Source organism: Eschrichtius robustus, chromosome 3, assembly GCF_028021215.1.
Source record: "Eschrichtius robustus isolate mEscRob2 chromosome 3, mEscRob2.pri, whole genome shotgun sequence".
Classification (NCBI taxonomy): domain Eukaryota; kingdom Metazoa; phylum Chordata; class Mammalia; order Artiodactyla; family Eschrichtiidae; genus Eschrichtius; species Eschrichtius robustus.
Genome location: NC_090826.1, coordinates 31,801,637 through 31,824,401, shown reverse-complemented (window position 1 = coordinate 31,824,401; position 22,765 = coordinate 31,801,637). Strand labels below are relative to the sequence as shown.

The 22,765-nt window shown below is 41.7% G+C and overlaps 1 pseudogene; it reads right to left on the bottom strand.

Annotated features, from left to right (window-relative positions):
* Positions 1–19,749: 19,749 nt before the first annotated feature.
* Positions 19,750–21,293, bottom strand: LOC137760985 (peflin pseudogene; annotated as a pseudogene).
* Between the last annotated feature and the right edge of the window lie 1,472 nt (positions 21,294–22,765).

Sequence of the window (22,765 nt, the reverse complement as noted above, 5' to 3'; positions counted from 1 at the left end):
TTTAAAAATAATAATTTTTAAAAAATTGAAGTATAGTTAATTTACAATGTTGTGTTAGTTTCAGGTGTACAGCAAAGTAATTCAGCTATTATATGTGTGTGTGTGTGTGTGTGTGTGTGTGTGTGTTCTTTTTCAGATTCTTTTCCATTATATGTTATTACAAGATACTGAGTACAGTTCCCTATGCTATACAGTGGGCCCTTATTGTTTACCTATCTTATATACAGTAGTGTGTATATGTTAATCCCAAACTCCTCATTTATCTCCCCCTACCCCCGCTAACCATAAGTTTGTTTTCTATGTCTGTAATTCTGTTTCTTTGTTGTAATAAGTTCATTTGTATCATTTGTTTTAGATTCCACATATAAGGGATATCAGATGATATTTATCTTTCTCTGTCTGACTTACTTCCCTTAGTATGATAATCTCTAGGTCCATTTATGTAGCTGCAAATGACATTATTTCATTCTTTTTTATGGCTGAGTAATATTCCATTGTATATATATACCACATCTTCTTTATCCATTCATCTGTCAATGGACATTTAGGTTACTTCCATGACTTGGCTCTTGTAAATAGTGCTTCTGTGAACATAGGGGTGCATGTATCTTTTCGAATCATAGTTTTGTCTGGGTATATGTCCAGGAGTGGGATTGCTGGATCATATGGTAACTCTATTTTTAGTTTTTTTAAGGAATCTCCATACTGTTTGCCATAGTGGCTGCACCAATTTACATTCCCACCAACATTGTAGGAGGGTTCCATTTTCTCCACACCCCCTCCAGCATGTGTTATTTGTAGACTTTTTAATGATGGCCATTCCAACTGGTGTGAGGTGATACCTCATTGTAGTTTTGATTTGCATTTGTCTAATAATTAGTGATATTAAGCATCTTTGCATAAAATTAATTTTTTTTAAAAGTAGCATTCAGAGATTGAATAAAGGTGGAATGGTAGTATCTGAGGCAGAGAGGGTAGATAGCTATCTCCACATATGTGCCAGTCCCCTCCTACCCTGACTCCCTATACTGCAGAAGCTGGAAAGCTAGAACTACATTTCCAAACCTCCTTGCAGCTGGATGTGTTTTAAATTCCCCGATGCATGCCTAAGGGGCTTGTTGAATCTGGAACTGAGTTAAGTGGGGGAGAAGTGAGGCAGCATGTGAGGATTTAAGGTGTCATCACTCTGGCAGTGGCTTCCTCTTCCCCACATCTTGGCTAAGGTGTTGGGTTCTCAGAACCAATAGTTGGGACAACAACTTCCTAATTCCCCAGTTTTCTGATGTGGCAGAGATAACAGTTTTCTTGGTGAAAGCTGTGCCTGACTTACATCAACCCCCATTCAATAACCAGCTCTAAGCATAGATCATTACAGTTTGTGAGTCTTGTTTGCAGCAGTCTCTGTGAGGTATATGGGGCCAGTCTCAAGTTGATGTACCTGACAGGGGCGGTCTTGAAGGTTAAGGGTGTAGTGGACACTTGACATTTCTTTAGGGCCCTCCGCATTGGAACCCCCTGTCCTGCATTTGGGGAATTCTCTCGGTTATGAAGCTAATCTATGGGGCCTATCAATCATCCTCTACAAAAGCTGAAGTGCTAGGAACTTCCTTTCCACATCCCTTGCAGCTAGAGCATCAGCATGTGGACAAGGCTCTGCCAGTCCAACACACCTGCCTCAAAGCTGGCTAGAAAAACTGGTTTCAGGAAGATCACTTCCTGGAAAAGCAGTGGCTGCAGAGGTAGTGGTCAGTCCAGTACTGAACACTGGTTGTATCATCGGCACAGTCTTCATGTCCAGAGTTCTGTAGCCATGGCAGTGGTGTCCTTATCACCAGACCAGTTCTGCACCTTGATATTAGCTGTTTCTCATTGTGTGGCCTAGAATGTGAGTCTTCTCTTCAGCTCTCCCACTGATTCTATGAGCTATTTAATATCCTTTTAATAAATTTCTTTTCTGCTTAAAACACGCAGAATTCGTTTCTGTTGTTTGAAATTAAGAATCTAGATGGATACAAATAAAGAAGACAAATCCTCCCACTTAGGTAGGGCTTTTGCCAGCAAGATTTGCAGTTTAAGGAACACACTTTGTGTTAACACAAGTATGGTAATAAGTGATAGCATGTATTCACCTGTGCTGTCATGTATCTTACTTATATTAGTCAGGCTTCTTTGGAGAAGAATAGATACATCAAATCGGCTCATACAGTTAGGGAGGCTGAGAAGTCCCACAGTCTGCTGTCTACAAGCTGGAGACCCAGGAAAGCCGGTGATGGTGACGTAATTCAGTCCAAGTCCAAAGGCCTGAGAACCGGGGGAGCTGATTGTTTAAATCCCAGTCTGAGGGCCAGAGAAGACAAGATGAGATGTCCCAACTCAAGCAAGTAGGAAGCAAAAAAGGATGAATTCCTCCTTCTTCTACATTTTGTTGCTCTATTCAGCCCCTCAATGGATTGGATGATGCCCATTCACATCTGGGAAGGCAAACCACTTTACTGAGTCCGCGGATTCAAGTGCTAATCTCATACAGAAAATCCCATCCATTCTTACAGACACATGCAGAAATAATGTTTAACCTGGGCACCCCTTAGCCAGTCAAGTTGACACATAAAACTGACCATCACATACTGTATTGATAAGGATTCTTTTGGTTGTAGAAAAACCCGAAAAACTCAATACAAATCATATTAGGCAAAATGGGAAAAATATTTTGGGCTCATCAAATCTGTTGCCTAGAGGAGAGTTAGGAATACAGGTGGGCTGCAGGACTCCCTCCCTATTTTGTCTCTGTTTTTTTGTTTTGTTTTGCTTTGTTTTTAGCACATTGGCTTCATTTTCTCTCATTGGTAACTGGCTTTCTCTACATGGCAGGAATGTGACTAGCAGGTCCTAATTTTTTCAATGTACAACTTCCACCCCTGGAGAAGGATGAACGTTATCAATTCAAGCCTGAAAAATCCTGGAGAAGGAGTTTAATTGGCCTGACTAGAATGAAATGCCCTCCCCAGACCAATCAACTGTGGCCAGGAGCGATGTGATTATGTAAAAATATGGTATCTCCCATGGGAGTCATATGAATTGTGAGAAGGGAGGAGTTAGTGTCCAAAACAAAGGAAAAGTGCTAGATGTGCAATACCACAGGTATTTATTATGGTCCACCTGACGATCACATACACACATATGTATAGGCACACACACGTGCTCTTTCTTCCCACACATACTTTTCCAAAAATTCCGTATGTAATACAATGCAATTAAACCATATACAACTTCAAGCACATTCACATCCAAAATTACACCTAGTTATTGAATCCATTTCTGAGTACCGAATCTCTAGGTGATGTCTAATCTCAATCAGATTCAGATCTTACAACTTACGGCCAAAATGATACATTTAACTATAAGCAATATACCATATATAAAACAGTACAGGAAAAACAGCATGACCTTGTTGTGGGCTGAATTATAGTCTTCAAAAATTCATATGTTGAAGACCTAATCCTCTGTACTTCAGAATGTGGCTGTATTTGGATAGTGTCTAAAGAGGTAATTAAAGACATTATTGGGGTGGGCCCTAATTCAATAAGACTGGTGGACTTACAAGAAGAGGAAATTTGGACACAGACATATACAGAGGGAAAATACAGGGAGAAGATGGCCATCTATAAGCCAAGGAGAGAACCTCAGAAAAAAATAACTCTGCCAACACCTTGATCTTGGACTGTAACCTCCACAACTGTGAGAAAATAAACTTTTGCTGTTCAAGCCATCCAGTCAGTAGTACTTTGTTATGGCATCCCTGGCAAATTAGTACAGTCATCAATTAAAACTCTCATTTTAAAAAGGGGGAAAATGGGTGTCACAGTGGTTAAGAATCCGCCTGCCGGGCTTCCCTGGTGGCGCAGTGGTTAAGAATCTGCCTGCCAATGCAGGGTACACGGGTTCAAACCCTGGTCTGGGAAGATCCCACATGCCGCGGAGCAACTAGGCCCGTGAGCCACAATTACTGAGCTTGCGCGTCTGGAGCCTGTGCTCCGCAACGAGAGGCCGCGATAGTGAGAGACCCGCGCACTGCGATGAAGAGTGGCCCCCGTTTGCCGCAACTGGAGAAAGCCCTCGCACAGAAACGAAGACCCAACACAGTCATAAATAAATAAATAAATAAATAAAATTAAAAAAAAAAAAATCTGCCTGCCAATGCAGGGGACACGGATTCGAGCCCTGGTCTGGGAAGATCCCACATGCCACAGAGCAACTAAGCCCGCGGGCCACAACGACAGAGCCCACATGCCACAACTACTGAAGCCCGTGTGCCTAGAGCCTGTGGTCCGCAACAAGAGAAGACACCGCAATGAGAAGCCCGCGCACCACAACGTAGAGTAGCTCCCGCTCACCGCAACTAGAGAAAGCCTGCGCACGGCAACGAAGACCCAACTCAGCCAAAAATAAATAAATAAATAAAATAAATTAAAAAGAAAAAGTAGGGGTGGGGATAAGATACAACATACAGATTTATTCCAAGCCCTGATAGAATATGGTAAGGCCTACACATTTCATAGATGTTCATTCATTAACTCATTTTCCTGACCAGGTCACCACATTTACACCTCTGGAGGGTACCATTCGCATGATAGCAGGTGTGCACTGAACAACCTGTGCAGCTGTATGTAGAGGTCACTTCCTTCCAGTAAGTAAATTCCTTGGTTAGAGAATCTGGTCATCCTGGATTATGACCATGAAGAGATTTTCCTTGTCCAGGATCCTTCAGAAATACTCCTTGAGAGGGGGATAGGAGAGGACTCCTCTCCAGGGAGCTGTTTCGATTCAGTGTCACTCCTTGTACTGGTAAAATATTTGGGACTGGAGACTGCCTTAGGGGTTGCACAATAGATCTCAGTTTTTATTTTGTTTTCGTTTCCTGGCAATATAATTTCCTTAAGACTTTTTTTTTTTTTGCTGCTTTGGGTCTTCGTTGCTGTGTGCTTTCTCTACTTGCGGTGAGCGGGGGCTACTCTTCCTTGTGGTGCGTGGGCTTCTCATTGCAGTGGCTTCTCTTGTTGCGGAGCACAGGCTCTAGGCGCGTGGGCTTCAGTAGTTGTGGCTCGCGGGCTCAGTAGTTGTGGCTTGTGGGCTCTAGAGCGCAGGTTCAGTAGTTGTGGCGCACGGGCTTAGTTACTCCGCGGCATGTGGGATCTTCCCGGACCAGGGCTCGAACCCGTGTCGCCTGCATTGGCAGGCGGATTCTTAACCACTGCTACAGCAGGGAAGTCCAAATTTCCTTAAGCCTTAAATTAGCTGGTTGCCATTTAACTTCATGGGGTGGGGGGGATTCTATTATCATCAACTATTTTGATTGTCCATTGCTCCATAACAAATGCTCCTAAAATTTAGTGAATTAAAACAACCACCATAGCTATTTATTTCTCACAATTCTGTGAGTTGACTGTGCTCAGCTGGACAGCTCTTCTCTCCTTTATGATATTAGCTGGGGCTTCGTTAATGCCATGTTCAAATGGGCTGGAACATCGGAAGATGGCTCCCTCATCTCACTGGCAGTTGACTGGGAGCTTAACAATTGGAGCTGTTGACCAGAGTTTCTCCGTCATCCTTCACATGGCCTCTCCACAATCTTGAGAGCATGCCAGCTGGGTTCCAAGAAGTGTTCCAAGTACCAGAAGTAGATGTTAGAGATCTTGTAACCCCTGCATCAAAAGTTAAACAGCATCAATCCCCCCACATTCTTTTAGTCAAAGCAAATTACAAGGCCAGCCCAAATTCAAGGAGAGAGGAAATAGCTTTACCTCTCAATGGAAACAGTGACAAAGAATTTGTAGCCGTCTTTAATCCACCACAGCAACCAATGCTTCTTACATAAAACATGATGTGAAAACCCTTGATCAATACTTTGCTAAGGAGAAGCAGGATCTGGTGCCAGATTATCTGGATTCTGTCACCCACCAGCTAGAATCACTTAATCTTCTATGTTTTAGGATTTATGAGTAAACATATATGTAAAAACTCTTAGGACAGTGTCTGGCACAAAATCTGTACTCTGTAAGTGCTTGTGATTGTTATTAAGGAGGAACCTAAATGGCCTTTAAATGAAAGAAACATCAAATAATTAGGCTTATGGTCTGGAAAACCTTCTTTTTCAGACTAAATTTCAAGTTTATTCAGATGAGATAAAATCTGTGGAATTAAGGTAAATAGGTGGGTGAGAATCAGAGTACATCAGTCAGAGTAATCTAAATGTTCTGCAACCAAATTGTCCTTAGTTCTTTACTTACCTTGAAATAGTTAAGCAAATTATCTAAATGGGGAAATATTATCAGGTCTCGTCCAGAAAAAATTTATAGTAATCATTGCAATTGACCTTGATCTACACTTGGTTGTTTTTTTTGTTTTTGTTTTTGTTTTTTAACACATGCACAAAATCTCCTACAAGGAAGGATTATTAGGCTTAATTTGCTTGAGGACTCTGAGATGCTGATAAGCTTTAAATTCCTGGGTAGCTTCTTCTTCTTCTTTTTTTTAATGTATCTTTATTGGAGTATAATTGCTTTACAATGTTGTGTTAGTTTCTGTTGTACAACAAAGTGAATCAGCTATAAGTATTCATATATCCCCATATCCCCTCCCTCTTGAGCCTCCCTCCCATCCTCCATGTCCTACCCGCCTAGGTCTTCATAAAGCATCGAGCTGATCTCCCTGTGCTATGCGGCTGCTTCCCACTAGCCATCCATTTTACATTTGGTAGTGTATATATGTCAGTGCTACTCTCTCACTTCGTCCAGGCTTCCCCTTCTGCCCCCTGTGTCCTCAATTCCATTCTCTACATCTCTGTTTTTATTCCTACCCTGCCACTAGATTCATCAGTACCATTTTTTTAGATTCCATATATGTGCATTAGCATATGGTATTTATTTTTCTCTTTCTGAGTTTCTTCACTCTGTATGATAGACTCTAGGTCCATCCACCTCATTACAAATAACTCAATTTCGTTTCTTTTTATGGCCGAGTAATATTCCATTGTATATATCTGCCACATCCTCTTTATGCATTCATCTGTCGATGGACATTTAGGTTACTTCCATGTCCTGGCAATTGTAAATAGTGCTGCAATGAACATTGTGGTACATGTATCTTTTTGAATTGTGTTTTTCCTGGGGTATATGCCCAGTAGTGGGATTGCTGGGTCATATGGTAGTTCTATTTTTAGTTTTTTAAGGAACCGCCATACTGTTCTCCATAGTGGCTGTATCAATTTATATTCCCACCAACAGTGCAGGAGGGTTCCCTTTTCTCCACCCCCTCTCCAGCATTTACTGTTTATAGATTTTTTGATGATGGCCATTCTGATCCGTGTGAGGTGATATCTCATTGTGGTTTTGATTTGCATTTCTCTAATGATTAGTGATGTTGAGCAACCTTTGATGTGTTTGTTGGCAATCTGTATATCTTCTTTGGAGAAATGTCTATTTAGGTCTTCTGTCCATTTTTGGATTGGGTTGTTTGTTTTTTTGATATGGAGCTGCATGGGCTGCTTGTGTTTTGGAGATTAATCCTTTGTCAGTTGCTTCATTTGCAAATATTTTCTCCCATTCTGAGGGTTGTCTTTTCATCTTGTTTATGGTTTCCTTTGCTGTGCAAAAGCTTTTAAGTTTCATTAGGTCCCATTTGTTTATTTTTGTTTTTATTTCCATTTCTCTAGGAGGTGGGTCAAAAAGGATCTTGCTGTGATGTATGTCATAGAGAGTTCTGCCTGTGTTTTCCTCTAAGAGTTTGATGGTGTCTGGCCTTACATTTAGGTCTTTAATCCATTTTGAGTTTATTTTTGTGTATGGTGTTAGGAAATGTTCTAATTTCATTCTTTTACATGTAGCTTTCCAGTTTTCCCAACTCCACCTATTGAAGAGGCTGTCTTTTCTCCATTGTATATTCTTGCCTCCTTTGTCAAAGATAAGGTGACCATAGGTGTGTGGATTTATCTCTGGGCTTTCTATCCTGTTCCATTGATCTATACTTCTGTTTTTGTGCCAGTACCATACTGTTTTGATTACTGTAGCTTTGTAGTATAGTCTGAAGTCAAGACGCCTGATTCCTCCAGCTCCTTTTTTTCTTTCTCAAGGTTGCTTTGGCTTCCTGGGATACTTCTACCGTGCTTTGTTTTGCATGTAACTTGCATACCATAAGTCTAGTAAAATTTTTTTGTTTTGCTTTGTTTTGGTTTTTATTTCTTCAACCACAAACTTGAAAGACATGGTGCACATTTGCCCAAAGGTAGAATAGACAGAACCTATTTTGTTTATGAATAATCTGCTAATAGAAAATGAGAGCAGAGCCTCCCTTCAAGGTACGATCAAGAAAGAGCTTCAAGGAATGCTTGAACAACAGTAATTTGTCAAGAAAATTCAACAGACTTTCATTAGCTCTCAATCTTTTTAATTCTTTTTTTTTTTTTGGTTGTGTTGGGTCTTCATTGCTGTGCGTGGGCTTTCTCTAGCTGCGGTGAGTGGGGGCTACTCTTCATTGCAGTGCACGGGCTTCTTATTGCGGTGGCTTCTCTTGTTGCAGAGTACAGGCTCTAGGTGTGTGGGCTTCAGTAGTTGTGGCTCACATGCTCTAGAGCTCGGGCTCAGTAGTTGTGGCACACGGGCTTAGTTGCTCTGCGGCATGTGGGATCTTCCCAGACCAGGGATCAAACCCATGTCCCCTGCATTGTCAGGTAGATTCTAAACCACTGCACCACCACAGAAATCCCTCTTTTTAATTCTTTAGTCTCATTCAGTTGTATGTACACATTAATTTCCAGTTTACTATGTCAGAGACTGAGGTGAGAGGGAAATATTTATTTTCAAAATAGTTCAGCATCTCTGTGGTAGCAGCCTCCAAGATGGCGCCCAATAATCCTCGCCTTGTGATATTTATTTATTTCTTATTTAAATTTTTTCCCAGCTTTATTGAGATCTGATTATATGACATTGTATAAATTTAAGGGGTATAACTTGATGATATGGTATGCCTATATATTGCAAAACGATTATCACAATGTTAGTGATGTATAATTACGCATATATGTCACTAATATATAACACATAATTACTTTTGTGTGTGTGTGGTGAGAACATTTAAGATTTACTCTCTTAGCAACATTCCTGGCCTTGTGATATTCATGCCCTTGTGTGTCCCCTCCCACATTTGATAAAGACTGACTTGTGAGATCAGTAGAATTCTACAAAAGTGATAGTATGAACCTATTGAGAATAGGTCATAAAAGACATTGCCTCTTCTGCTTTGGTCCCTTTGGTAACTTGCTTTTGAGGAAGTCGGTCACTATTTTATGAGGGCACTATGTAGCCCTGGGAGATACTCACATGGAGTGGAACTGAGGCCTCCTACCAACAGCTGACACCACCTTGCCACTTGGAAGCAGATCCTATAACCCCAGTCAAGCTTCCAGATGATTACTACTCTAGTTAACATCATTTATTTATTTATATTTTGGCTGCGCTGTGTCTTAGTTGTGGCATGCAGACTTCTCATTTGCGGCATGTGTGCGGGATCTAGTTCCCCTACCAGGGATTGGACCTGGACTCCCTGCATTGGGAGTGTGGAGTCTTACCCCACCAGGACCACCAGGGAAGTCCCTAGTTGACATCTTTATTGCAACCTCATGAAAGATCCTGAACGTTCCAGCCAAGCTGCTCCTGAATTTCTGACTCACAAACACTCCAAGATATAGTAGTTTATTGTTGCTGTAAGCAACAATGCTGTAACCCCCACTAAATTTGGGGGTTAGTTTATTATATAGCAATAGATAATTAATATAATCTCCATTTTCAAGAATAATGACAACGGCCCTCAGTTGACAGACAGCAAGAAAACAAGGACCTCAGTCTGACAACCATAAGGAACTGAATGAACTCTGCCAACATTTAGTGAGCTTCAGATAAGATTGTATCCCCCTTCGACACCTTGATTTTATCCTACTTCGACACTGTGAGGTACTGAGCAGAGGACTCAGCTAACCGGTACCCAGACTCCTTACACGTGGAAACTGAGATAATAAATTTGTGTTGTTTAAAAAAAAAAAAAGAAGAAGAATGGTAATCAGGGAAAAGTTAGCCATAATGTGACCTGTAACAATATAACAAAATCTCCTTCTCCAGCTTTATCCCATGAGATGTACTAAACATCAGTACATTTATTTTGTAAGTAAACTTGGCAAGAAATATCCTATTTAGTCCCCAAAGCTATTCCTAGAGGGCATTGCTAATTTGGGGGATGAACATGTTAGCAGGCATTACGGGAAATGTTACAGAAAAGAGGTCTGACAAGCTTGGGAAGTGCTAGGTGAAGCAAAGTTGAACAGACGTGTCTGTTTGTTACAGGACTTGTTAGAGCCTCATGATGCTGACATGCCCTGTGACTCTTCAAGGGACAGTTTATAATATGAAATATTTTCTACGCTTAATTAACCAAGAAACCCTTCTTTCGGGATCATCTAATGAGACTAGGATCTGTGGAATATACTTGGGACACTGGCCAAAGAGAAATGACCTATGGGATACAATCTTTTCAAGCAGAACACCCCATTGTCAATTTTGTCATTCAGAACTTTCAGAGATAATTATGTCTGCTTCAAGCACATAGAATAAATAGAAGTTTAAAATTCTTCTTGTAATAATCTATAATGGAAAAGAATCTGAAAAAGAAAAAAATATATATATATAAAACTGAATCACTTGGCTGTACAGGTGAAACTAACAGAACATTGTAAATTAACCGTACTTCAATTAAAAAAAAGTTTAAAATTTTATCAAACTGCAAAAAAAATGGCAGTAGAAAAATGAAATCATAAAACCCTGCAAAGAAAACAGGAGATATTATGAACAATCTAGGAGTGAGGCAGATCTTCCTAGCCAATACTGGAAATGCAGAAGCTGTAAGGAAAAGACAGACATATATTTTTTAAAATTTATTTTTTTATTTTATTATTTATTTTTGGCCGCATTGGGTCTTTGTTGCTGCGTGCGGGCTTTCTCTAGTTGCAGAGAGCGGGGGCTACTCTTCATTGCGGTGCACAAACTTCTCATTGCAGTGGCTTCTCTTGTTGCGGAGCGTGGGCTCTAGGCGCGCAGGCTTCAGTAGGTGTGGCACAGGGGCTCAGTAGTTGTGGCATGTGGGCTCACTAGTTGTGGCTCATGGGCTCTAGAGTGCAGGCTCAGTAGTTGTGGTGCACGGGCTTAGTTGCTCCGTGGCATGTGAGATCTTCCCAGACCAGGGCTCAAACCCATGTCCTCTGCATTGTCAGGCAGATTCTAAACCACTGTGCCACCAGGGAAGCCCAGACATATTTTATCATGTAAAAATTAAGCTCTTTTTTTTTTTTATAAATTTATTTATTTTATTTATTTATGTTTTTTGGCTGCATTGGGTCTTCGTTGCTGTGCATGGGCTTTTCTCTAGTTGTGGCGAGCAGGGGCTACTCTTCGTTGTGGTGCGCGGGCTTCTCATTGTGGTGGTTTCTCTTGTTGCGGAGCACAGGCCATAGGCATGTGGGATTCAGTAGTTGCGGCACGTGGGCTCAATAGTTGTGGCTCGCAGGCTCTAGAGCACAGGCTCATTAGTTGTGGCACAAGGGCTTAGCTGCTCCACGGCATATGGGATCTTCCCGGACCAGGACTCGAACATGTGTCCCCTGCATTGGCAGGTGGATTCTTAACCACTGTGCCACCAGGGAAGCCCTTAAGCTCTTTTGTATGCTTAAAAAATTGTAAACAGATTAATTGATGAGAAATAGGTTAGAAAAATACATATTTTCAATTTTGGGCTTATGCATAGGGAATTAATATTTATAATATAAAGATCTCACTAACTGATAAGAAAAGAAAAGAATAATCCACTTAAAATGAGCAAAAGACAGGAAGAGATAATTCACAGAGGCGCAAATCTTAATGACCTACAGCCATTTGAAAAGATGTTCAAACTAACATGTTAGAGAAATGTAAATTAAAGTTCAATGAAATACTACTTTAGACCCATTGGACCAGTAAATATTAAAAAAGATCAATAGCACCTATTACTGGAGGGGTTTTGAGGAAAAAGTGACCCTTACATATTGCTGTCGTAAACGTATATTTTTTAAGTTCTTTTTGGAAAGCCAACTGGCAGCAGCTTCTATAATTAAAAATATGCAACCATCGATCTAGCCCCTGTAAAATCTATTCTATACAAATAAAAGCACTCATATATAAAGACAAATGTATGATAATGGGTATATTAGTTTGCTTGGACTGCTATAACGAAATACCACAGACTGGGTGACTTAAACAACAGAAATTAATTTTCTCACAGTTCTGGAGGGTGGAAGTCCAAGATCAAGGTGCTGGCAGGTTTGGTTTCTCCTGAAGCCTCTCTTTCTTTGGCTTGTATTAAACCACCTTCTAGCTGTGTCCTCACATGGCCTTTCTTGTGCACTGCACCCCTGCTGTCACTTCCTCTTCTTGTAAGGACACCAGTCCATTGGATTAGGGCCCCACCCCTATGACCTCGCTTAACCTGAATTACCTCTTTAAAGATCCCATCTACAAATAAAGTCACATTGGGGTTAGGACTTCAACATATGAGTTTTGGGAAGGGACACAATTCAGTCCATAACAAGATGTTTACAGTGAAATTGTTCATGGTGATAAAATACTAAAAATAAAAAGAATGTTTACCAAGCATAAGAAGTAATATTAAAAGTCTCTTTGTAGCTGCTAATGTGTTTTGTCCCCCCATCCCAACTCTTCCCTCCACATCAGAATGGCCACTATCTTGATTTTTTTCATTTTTTCCTACTTATCTTTATAGTTATTTTTTAAAATTAATTTTTATTGGAGTACAGTTGATTTACGGTGTCGTGCTAGTTTCTGCTGTACAGCAATGTGAATCAGTTATAAATATACATATATCCACTCTTTTTTAGATTCTTTTCCCATACAGGTCACTACAGGGTATTGAGTAGAGTTCCCTGTGCTATACAGTAGGTTCTTATTAATTATCTATTTTGTATATAATAGTGTGTATATGTCAATCCCAATCTGCCAATTTATCCTTCCTGCCCTCCGGCTTCCCACTTGGTAACCATAAGTTTGTTTTCTACATCTGTGACTCTATTTCTGTTTTGTAAATAGGTTCATTTGTACCTTTTTTTTAACTTCTATTTTTTAATTTTATTTATTTATTTATTTATTTATTTATTTATTTATTTATTTGGCTGTGTCGGGTCTTAGCTGTGACACGCAGGATCTTTGTTGTGGCCTGCGGAATCTTTCCTTGCAGCGCGCGGGCTTCTCTAGTTGCGGTGTATGGATTTCTCTCTAGTTGTGGCGTGCAGGCTCCAGAGCACACGGGCTCAGTAGCTGCAGCGTGCGGGCTTAGTTCCCCTGTGGCATGTGGGATCTTAGTTCCCCGACCAGAGATCAAACCTGCATCCCCTGCATTGGAAGGTGGATTCTTAACCACGGGACCACCAGGGAAGTCCCTGTACCATTTTTTTTAGATTCCACATATAAGCAATATCATATGATTTTAGTCTTTTTCTGTCTGACTTACTTTGCTCAGTATGACAATCTCTAGGTCCATTCGTGTCATGTAGTTGTTTTATAATTAAAAATAACTAAAAAATATATACGTATATGAATGTTTAGTTGACTCGTGAAAAACTCAGGTTTGAACTTCCAGGATCCACTTATACAGATAAGGAAGGCTGACTAAGTTATATGCTGGTTAACCCCCTCCTTGTTCAAGAGTCAGCTGTAGATATAGATATAGATATCTGTGTATGTATAAATATGTGTGTATATATAAAATCTAAACAGTATTTTGGAAAATATTGTTAGATTTGTCCTAGGTACTTTATAGTTTTCAAAAATATAGTTAATGATATATTCTTAAAATATTATAATGATATCATTATCATATAAAGATATTATGTTAATTGCTGGTATGTAGCAATTGAATTGGCTTTTGAATATTGATCATAAAGCTGATAAATTTCCTAAATTATTAATTCAAATAAATTGCTTGTAGTTTTTTTTTGGGGGGGGGGGTTTCTATATAAGTAAGCATATTACCTGCATGTAATTTGTTTTGTTTTTTACTTTCCAATTCTTCAAAAAAAAAAGAAGTTTTCTTTTTTTACTTTTCCTTTTTTTTTGCCCATGCCATGCAGCTTGCGGGATCTTAGTTCCCCAACCAGGGATTGAACCTGGGACCAGCAGTGAAAGCACTGGGTCCTAACCACTGGACCACCAGGGAATTCCCCATTTTCTTTTTTTAATGTACAGTCTATCACCTCCAGCATAATATTGAGTAGAAATGGTGATGATGGGCATTCTTGTCTTATTTCTGATTCTAAAGAAAAAATGCTTTTAATATTTCACTATTTGTAGTAGTGGGCCCCTAAGATGGCCCTCAAGGGTCATTACCACTTAATATTCACACCCTTGAGTAGTTTCCTCCCTCAGTGAATCAGGGCTGGTTTCTATGATGGTAGAAGTGATGACGTGTGACTTTGAGGCTAGATGATGAAGGGCATTGTGGCTTCCACCTAAGTACATTGGATTGTTTGCTTTGGGGTGAGTCAGCCACCATGTTGTATGAACTCAAGGAGACCTGTGCAGGGGCCCACAAGGAGAGGAATGAAGGCTTCCTGCTAACAGCCTGTACCAACTTGCCGACAATATGAGTGAGGCACCTTAAAGTGCATCCTCTAGCCCCAGTCAAGCCTTCGGATGACTGCCACCTCATTAGAGTTTCTGAGCCAGGACCATCCAACCAAGATGCTCATGAATTTCTATCCCACAGAAAGTATAAGAGATAATAAATGTCTGTTGCTAAAACTAAGTCACTAAATTTTGGGGTAATCATTTATATAGCAGTAGATCTTTAATGCACTATTTAAATATATTATTTCTCTATAAGTACTACTTTTGCTGCATGCCAAAAATTTTGGCCTGTAATAGTTTGGTTTTAAGTGCATTCTTTTGTCTTTAATTTATTTTTTATTGGAGTATAGTCCATTTACAATATTGTGAAGTATTTTCTAATTTCCATGATGATTTCTTTTTGACCATTGGTCATTTGGAAATATGTATTTTAAATTTCCAGGTATATTTTTTGTTTTGTTTTTATTTATCTTTTTGGGGTTTTTCTTAAATGTTTTATTCTGGTAAAATATACATAACATGAAATTTGTCATTTGAAGCATTTTTAAATGTACAATTCAGTGGCATTAATTATATTCACAATGTTGTAAAACCATCACCGCTATCTATTTCCAAAACTTTTTCATCACCCCAAACAGAAACTCTATAACCATTAAGCAATAACTCCATGTCTTCCCCACCCCTCAGCCCCACCCCTGGTAACCTCTATTCTATTTTCTGTCTCTATGAATTTTCCTTTTCTAGATATTTCATTTAAGTCGATTTTTTGTTATTAACCTTTAGCTTAGTTATATTGTGATAAGAAAATGTGATTTGTATGATATGATTTCTCTGAAATGTCTTGACACTTGTTTTATTACTTAATATAAGTCAATTTTTATAAATATTTTTGTGTTCCTGGAATGATTGGTACAGTGTTCTATTTAAGTCCATTAGATCACGCTTGCTAATTATGTTATTTAAGTTGTTTGAATAAGTGTAGGGATATAAGGAGAAGTTAATAAATGTGTTATTATGGTAAGATATTTTAACATACTCCTCACAATCATTAATATGTAAATATTCAATTAAATTTATCAAAACTAATTAAACAGACTTGAAAAGGAATCCAATAAAATGTACAGAAAGAAAAAATGTAATAACTGACATTAGAAATCCATTGGATGGGTTAAATCACAGATTAAAAATGAAAGAAAGATTTAGTGAATTAGAAGCTGTGCGTGAAGAAGTTACGCAGAACACAACACAGAAACCAAGAGAGAGAAAATATAAAACAGAAGTTTAAAGACAAAGAGTGGACAGTAAGAAGATCCAGTGTCCATCTAATCAGAGTTCCATCCAGTAGGAGATAGCAGAGACTGGAGAAGAGATGCTCTTCAAGAAGGTCCTTGTAAGAATATTCCAGAACTGATAAATAATATCAATTCATAATCAGGAATCCAAATGAATACAAGCAGAGTAAATAAATAGAAAGTCATAATAGTGAAACTTAAAAACAAAGAGAAGACTTAAAAAGCAATGAGATGTACGCTTAAAGATGGTTAAAATGGTAAATTTTATGTTATGTGTATTTTATTCACAAAAAAGTTCTGAGAAACTTACCAAGATCAGCAGTTCTGAATTAAAACCTTCAGCAATCTCTGTAACTTGTGGCATGGTGAACTTCAATACTGTGATCTCAGCCAGGCAGCATGCCCCATATATTAATCCTTCCGTTTACCCTGCTGTTGGTTTTCTGGCAGTTCAAGGGTTCTTAAATTTCTCTAGTGAAATTAAACAAGGGAAAATATCGAGGATTTTTAGAATCTCTTGTTATTTGCCTAGACTTATTGTCATTGCTATTTACTTTTTCTTGGTTGTACTTTTAATTCCCTCTTTAATTTATTTCAACATATTAAACATAATAAAATTACAGTTTATAGCTGATAATAGCAGTATATCTGATCTTTATGAGTATGATTCTCTAGTTGGTTGCCTCTGCTTATCGGCATTTGTTTCTCTGTGTAGTTAGAGACTTTTTAAAAAAATTGTGAGTCATGTTGAAACTTTGTGGGAAAATGTTTGAGGCTTGGATTTAATGATATTCTTCAAGAGGAAGTTTGGGTTTGCTTCTCCCAGATGTCTGTCTGTCCTACCAGTCCAGAAACACTTTAAATTTTCATCTTGGAGTGTTTTAGGTCACACAGCTAAAGTGAGTATGTCCCTAGGTAAATATATATGAGTGGAGGTATGGGATAGAGAATTCTCAGGATAGAGAATTCTCAGGAGAGAGAGTTTTTTGTTTGTTTAATTTTTACTTTACGCTGATCCAAGTTAAGATAGGCCTGCATCCCCCCCCCCCCCCCCCCGTTTTTGGTGTTTGTTTTTAGTTTACCCACTGCCCACGAGGATATTAGTGGTTTGGGGATTGGAGAGGCTCAGCCTTATCTTCTGATTTTACTTTCTGCTCTCCTTAGACTCAGGCTTCCTTACCTCCATAACCCATGAAAACACAGATGCTGGATCACTAGGAATCTGTCTACGCCACTGGGGCAAATACGATTCTCACAATTGCTTACTCCTATTTTCTCTTAGGAATTCCTCACATCCAGTCAAGGTCAGTCATGCCTTAAAAAAGATTTCTTTACATTTTATCTAGTTTTTGTTTGTTTGTTTATTTTTGTTTTGTTTTGTTTTTAAGTTCTGCTGTATTGGGTTTTCTGTGAATGGCATGTCTTTTTTCATAAACAAATATCTTTTTAACAACTTATTTTTCCTTTAGGCATAGAATGGCTTAAAACCATAAGGAAGGGACTTCCCTGGCAGTTCAGTGGTTAAGACTTCGCCTTCTAATGCAGAGGGTGTGGGTTTGATCCCTGGTCTGGGAGCTAAGATCCCACCACATGACTCCTGGCCAAAAAACCAAAATGTAAAACAGAAGCAATATTGTAACAAATTCAATAAAGGCTTTACAGCTGGTCCACGTCAAACAAACAAACAAACCCAAAAAACCTAACAAAGCAAAACAAAACCATAAGGAAAGCTTATTGGGAGGCTTATGTTTGCAGTTCGTCTGACACATTGAGGAAAGAACTCAGCATCTGGGGAACATGCTCCATGCAGTCTGGAAGGATACAATGAGTAGCTTGTTGCAGCCTAGTTTAAATTGCTTCCTGTTAGAGCCTGACACACTAGGGCCTCAGAGCTGTCCAGGTGGTCACTCTGCATACCTCTAGCGACTCACCTGTACTTCTACCGCTCACTATGGATCAGACAGGTAGCTTGGTGGCCAGAAGCCACAGAGACATGTCCTGACACCTGCTAGTGGCTGAGGGAGTCTTCACCTGGAAAAGGTGGGAACATCCTTTATGTCGCCCAGTTTGAAAGTTCAGCAAACCTTCCTTGTTTCATGCTTAGTGTCAGATTTGGGGCATAATTGCATGGATACAAAGATGAAACAGTGAAGGTTACTGTTCTTCAAGAACTCATAATCTCAGGGCATGCCCTTTAGCAGGGAAAGAGAAAGACACACACTCAGGCACTTTAAATACATCGTGGTAGGTGTTAGGATGTGTGTCAGATAATAGAACATGTGTATTGGTCTCTGCACCCAGTTCCTGGCACAGAGCTGCTAAAACCCTTGTAATCTCCTAAGTGGTAAGAGCATCTTTCTTTCTAATGGGGCGACTCTGAGTGGGCTCCTGGATGGGGGCTGGTCACCAGAAGGACGAAGCCATGATTAGAAGCTTGGAATTTTCAGCCCTACCTCCCCACCCCCACTTCTCTAGTAAGGGTAGAGGGATTGGAAATGGAGTTAATAATTGATCATGCCCACATAAGGAAGCCTCTTTAAAGTGCCAGTAGCACGGGGTTCTGAGAGCTTTGAGGTTGGTGAGTACATCCATGTACTGGAGAGTGTGCACCCTGACTCCATGGGGACAGAAGCCCCTGCTCTTGGGACCCTCCCAGACCTCGTCTTACATGTCCTCACCTGCCTGTTCATCTGCATCCTTTATCATATATTTTTTAAAAATTTATTTATTTATTTATTTATTTTTGGCTGTGTTGGGTCTCCGTGTCTGTGCGAGGGCTTTCTCCAGTTGCGGCGAGCGGGGGCCACTCTTCATCGCCGTGCGCGGGCCTCTCACGTCGCGGAGCACAGGCTCCAGACGCGCAGGCTCAGTACTTGTAGCTGACAGGCTTAGTTGCTCCGTGGCATGTGGGATCTTCCCAGACCAGGGCTCGAACCCGCGTCCCCTGAATTGGCAGGCAGATTCCTAACCACTACGCCACCAGGGAAGCCCCTCCTTTATCATATTTTTTAACAAACTGGTAAATATAAGTGTTTCCCTGAGGTCTGTGATCCACTCTAGCAAATTAATCAAACCCTAGTAGGGGAATGTGGGAACCTCCAATCTGTAACCAAGTGGATAGAAGTCGTGGGTAAAAATGTAAAATGAATGGCTAGTGGGAAGCTGCTGCGTAGCACAGGGAGATCAGCTCGAAGCTTAGTGACGACCTAGAGGGGTGGGATAGGGAGGGTGGGAGGGAGACGCAAGAGGGAGGGGATATGGGGACATATGTATACATATAGCTGATTCACTTTGTTGTACAGCAGAAACTAACGCAACAATGTAAAGCAATTATCCAATAAATATATTAAAAAAAAGGAAAGAAGTTGTGGGTAACCTGGGGACCCATTACTTGGGACTGGCTGACATCTGAAGTGGGGATAGTCTCGTGGGACTGAGCCCTTCACCTGTGGGATCTGACCCTCTCTTCAGGGCGATAGTGTCAGAACTGAGTTAAATTGTAGGACACGCAGCTGGTGCCACAGAAAATTGCTTGGTGGTCACACATTTGATGACCGGAAGTGTCAGAAGTGAAGTGTTCTCTTTTTTTTTTGGTGAAAAAAGTGGAACTCCAGAGTTGTATGCTTGTATTGAAGCTTACAGTTGCACCAAACTTTTGGCCCCAAATGAAAACACATACACACACACACACACACACACACACACACACACACACACAAAAGCATTGGCAGTGGGAGGTAGCAACTTGTCCCCTGGGGACTGAAGCCAAGCAGAGGATGGCAGGCAAGTATGAGGAGTCCAAGCTGCAGAGGGGTAGCCTGGCCAAAGATGCCCAGAGAGCAGACTGCCCAAGCTCCCTGAGCAGGCAGCTAGAAGTCAACACACACGGACTTGTGGCTGGTGGAATCCAAGCCACTGGTCGCATGGGCAAATCTCTCACCCTGGTCAGATTCCATTTTGGAGAAACTGGGTTCATCTGACAAGACAGCATGGGTGAGGGAATGCAGGTGCTAATGGTAAGAGGCTGATGAACACTTACCACTGGCGTCAGGGCACAGAAGGGAAAGCTAGAGGCTGGAGTCAGCTGACTGGACACTAACCCCATTGCAATGACCAGCATCTCTTGCACCTGGCGCAAGGCTGTGCCATTTAAATACTCAGGGATGTAAAAGGACATTCAATTTCCAGTCCTCTCCTAGGTCAGGCCCCTACCTGTGTGGCCTCAGCCCAGCTCCCCACTACTTGGTAGCTATGACGCAGACCCCCAGCCCTCTTTGGGAACAATGCTGAACCAGGCAAGGGAGAATTCTTTTTCTAGGAAGGGCAGGAAATGAAGAGAGGCCCACATGCTTCTCCCACCCTAGGAGCCAGGAAAAGTCCCTTGGTGCACTCCCCACTTTACAGATGGGCTGGTCATAGCATCCGAGAAGCTGTCATGGTGACGAAGTGCTCGAAGCTGAGCCGAATGTTGCCCTGCACAGCTGTGTCCTTCTCCCGGAAGGCCTCGGTCAGCACCTGCAGCTGGGTGCACACCTGGATGAAGCGATCTAGCTGCGTGGCAGGACTGGCGGAGCGTGGGCAGTAGCGGGAGACCAGGAGCTGGGTGAACTGGGGGCTCAGATTGTAGCCCATCTGGGACAGAGCTTGCTGCAGCTCTGTGTAGCTAATGGAGCCCGAGCGGTCCTGGTCTTACTGCTGGAAGAGGTTCTTCCACTGCTGGATGAACTTCCACAGGGCTGAGAAACCGTAGACGTCGATGCGGCCTGACTTGGTCTTGTCAAACATGTTTATCATCATGAGGCATGTCTCGTCGCTGAACGAGGACCAGTTGGAGTTGACCAGGGCCTGCTTCAGCTCCCTGATGGAGATATAGCCACTGTGATCGGAGTTCACTGACTGGAACCAGGGGTAAGCCTTGGGATCCACATTGGGAGTGGTGCCACCTGGAGGAGGTGGTCCCTGTCCGTAAGGCCTGGGATGCTGGGCACCATAGGAATATGGAGGTGGTGGTCCATAGGGGCCCCCTGGGGCCGCACCACCATATGGTCCTCCCGGAGTTCCAGAAGGGAGCCCCCCAGCGTTGGGGTGTGCATAGGGCCCTCCACCAGCTGGTGGTCTGTGAGGCCCACCAGGGGCAGGACCTCCTCCATATCCGCCACCAGGGGGTACCCCGCTAGCATATTGCCCTCCAGCATGGGGGAGTCCGGGGTAGTAGCTACCTGGAGGGGTTCCGGGTGCTTGTCCTCCAGCTCCTGGGCAGCCCTGCCCGTAGGGGTAGCTGGCCATGGCGACTCTGTGAAGTGTTCTGTATGAGTAGAAGAGGACACACACGGGGGGAAAGACTGGAATTTTCTCCATACACAGTGGCAAGCTCAGAGTTCCAAGAAGAGTTTACTTTACCCCGCATCTCCACACAAGGAGCTCTCTGCAGCTCCCAGGTTAACTTCTTTTAGTTACACCTACAAGAAGAGACAGAGTAGAGTCTCTCTTCCCCTATGGCCAATTTTTAGGAAAAGGAAACGAACTGGCCCAGCCTGAGTCAAATGTCCTCCTTCTGTGGTCCAGTCACTGAGACCAATGCTGGGCATGGATTACATATATGACAGCCAAAGTCTTGAGGGATGGTGTGGGGAGGAGCTGGGTGTGGTGAGCTGGAAAGATACTTGGCCCTTGTCTTCCTGTAGCACCCAAACCCGAATCAGTCCTACCACCCTACTATCTACCACCCTACTATGTTCTTTGCCAGAGCAGCTAATAGCTGTAGGAGGGGGGGAAAAAAAGCCACACAAACAGTTGTAGAAATTTCAAATGCAAAATCTAAATGGGAAAAGATACTTTTTTTTTTTTTTTTTTTGGGCTGTGAGGCTTGTGGGATCTTAGTTGCCCGTTCAAGGATCGAACCCAGGCCCCTGAAGAGGAAGCACAGAGTCCTAACCACTGTACTGCAAGGGAATTCCCAGGGAAAAGATATTCTAAGTCTCATGATGTTGGCTGGGTGAGGAGGGATGGTGCTAGGTGTGGTGCTTTACAAAGAAGGCTGGTTCACTGACCCCAGAGGGCCATGATCTTTGTATACAATGGAATGCTACTCAGCCATAAAAAAGAATGAAATAATGCCATTTGCAGCAACATGACCTACAGATTATCATACTCAGTGTAGTAAGTCAGAAAGAGAAAGACAGGACTTCCCTGGTGGCGCAGTGGTTAAGAATCCGCCTGCCAATGCAGGGGACATGGGTTCAAGCCCTGGTCCGGGAAGATCCCACATGCCGCGGAGCAACTAAACCCATGCACCACAACTACTGAGCCTGTGCTCTAGAGCCCGCGAGCCACAACTACTGAGGCCGCGTGCCACAACTACTGAAGCCTGCGCACCTAGAGCCCGTGCTCCGCAACAAGAGAAGCCACTGCAATGAGAAGCCCGCACACCGCAACAAAGAGTAGCCCCTGCTCGCTGCAACTAGAGAAAGCCTGCGCACAGCAACAAAGACCCAACACAGCCAAAAATAAAAATAAAAATAAATAAATAAATTTATAAAAAAGAGAAAGAAAAAGACAAATACCATATGATATCACTTACATGTGGAATCTAAAGTATGACACAAATGAACTTATTTACAAAACAGAAACAGACTCACAGACATAGCGAACAGACTTGCAGTTGCCAAGGGGAAGGGTGGTGGGGGAGGAATGGATTGGGAGTCTGGGATTAGCAGATGCAAAGTATTATATAAAGGATGGATAAACAACAAGGTCCTACTG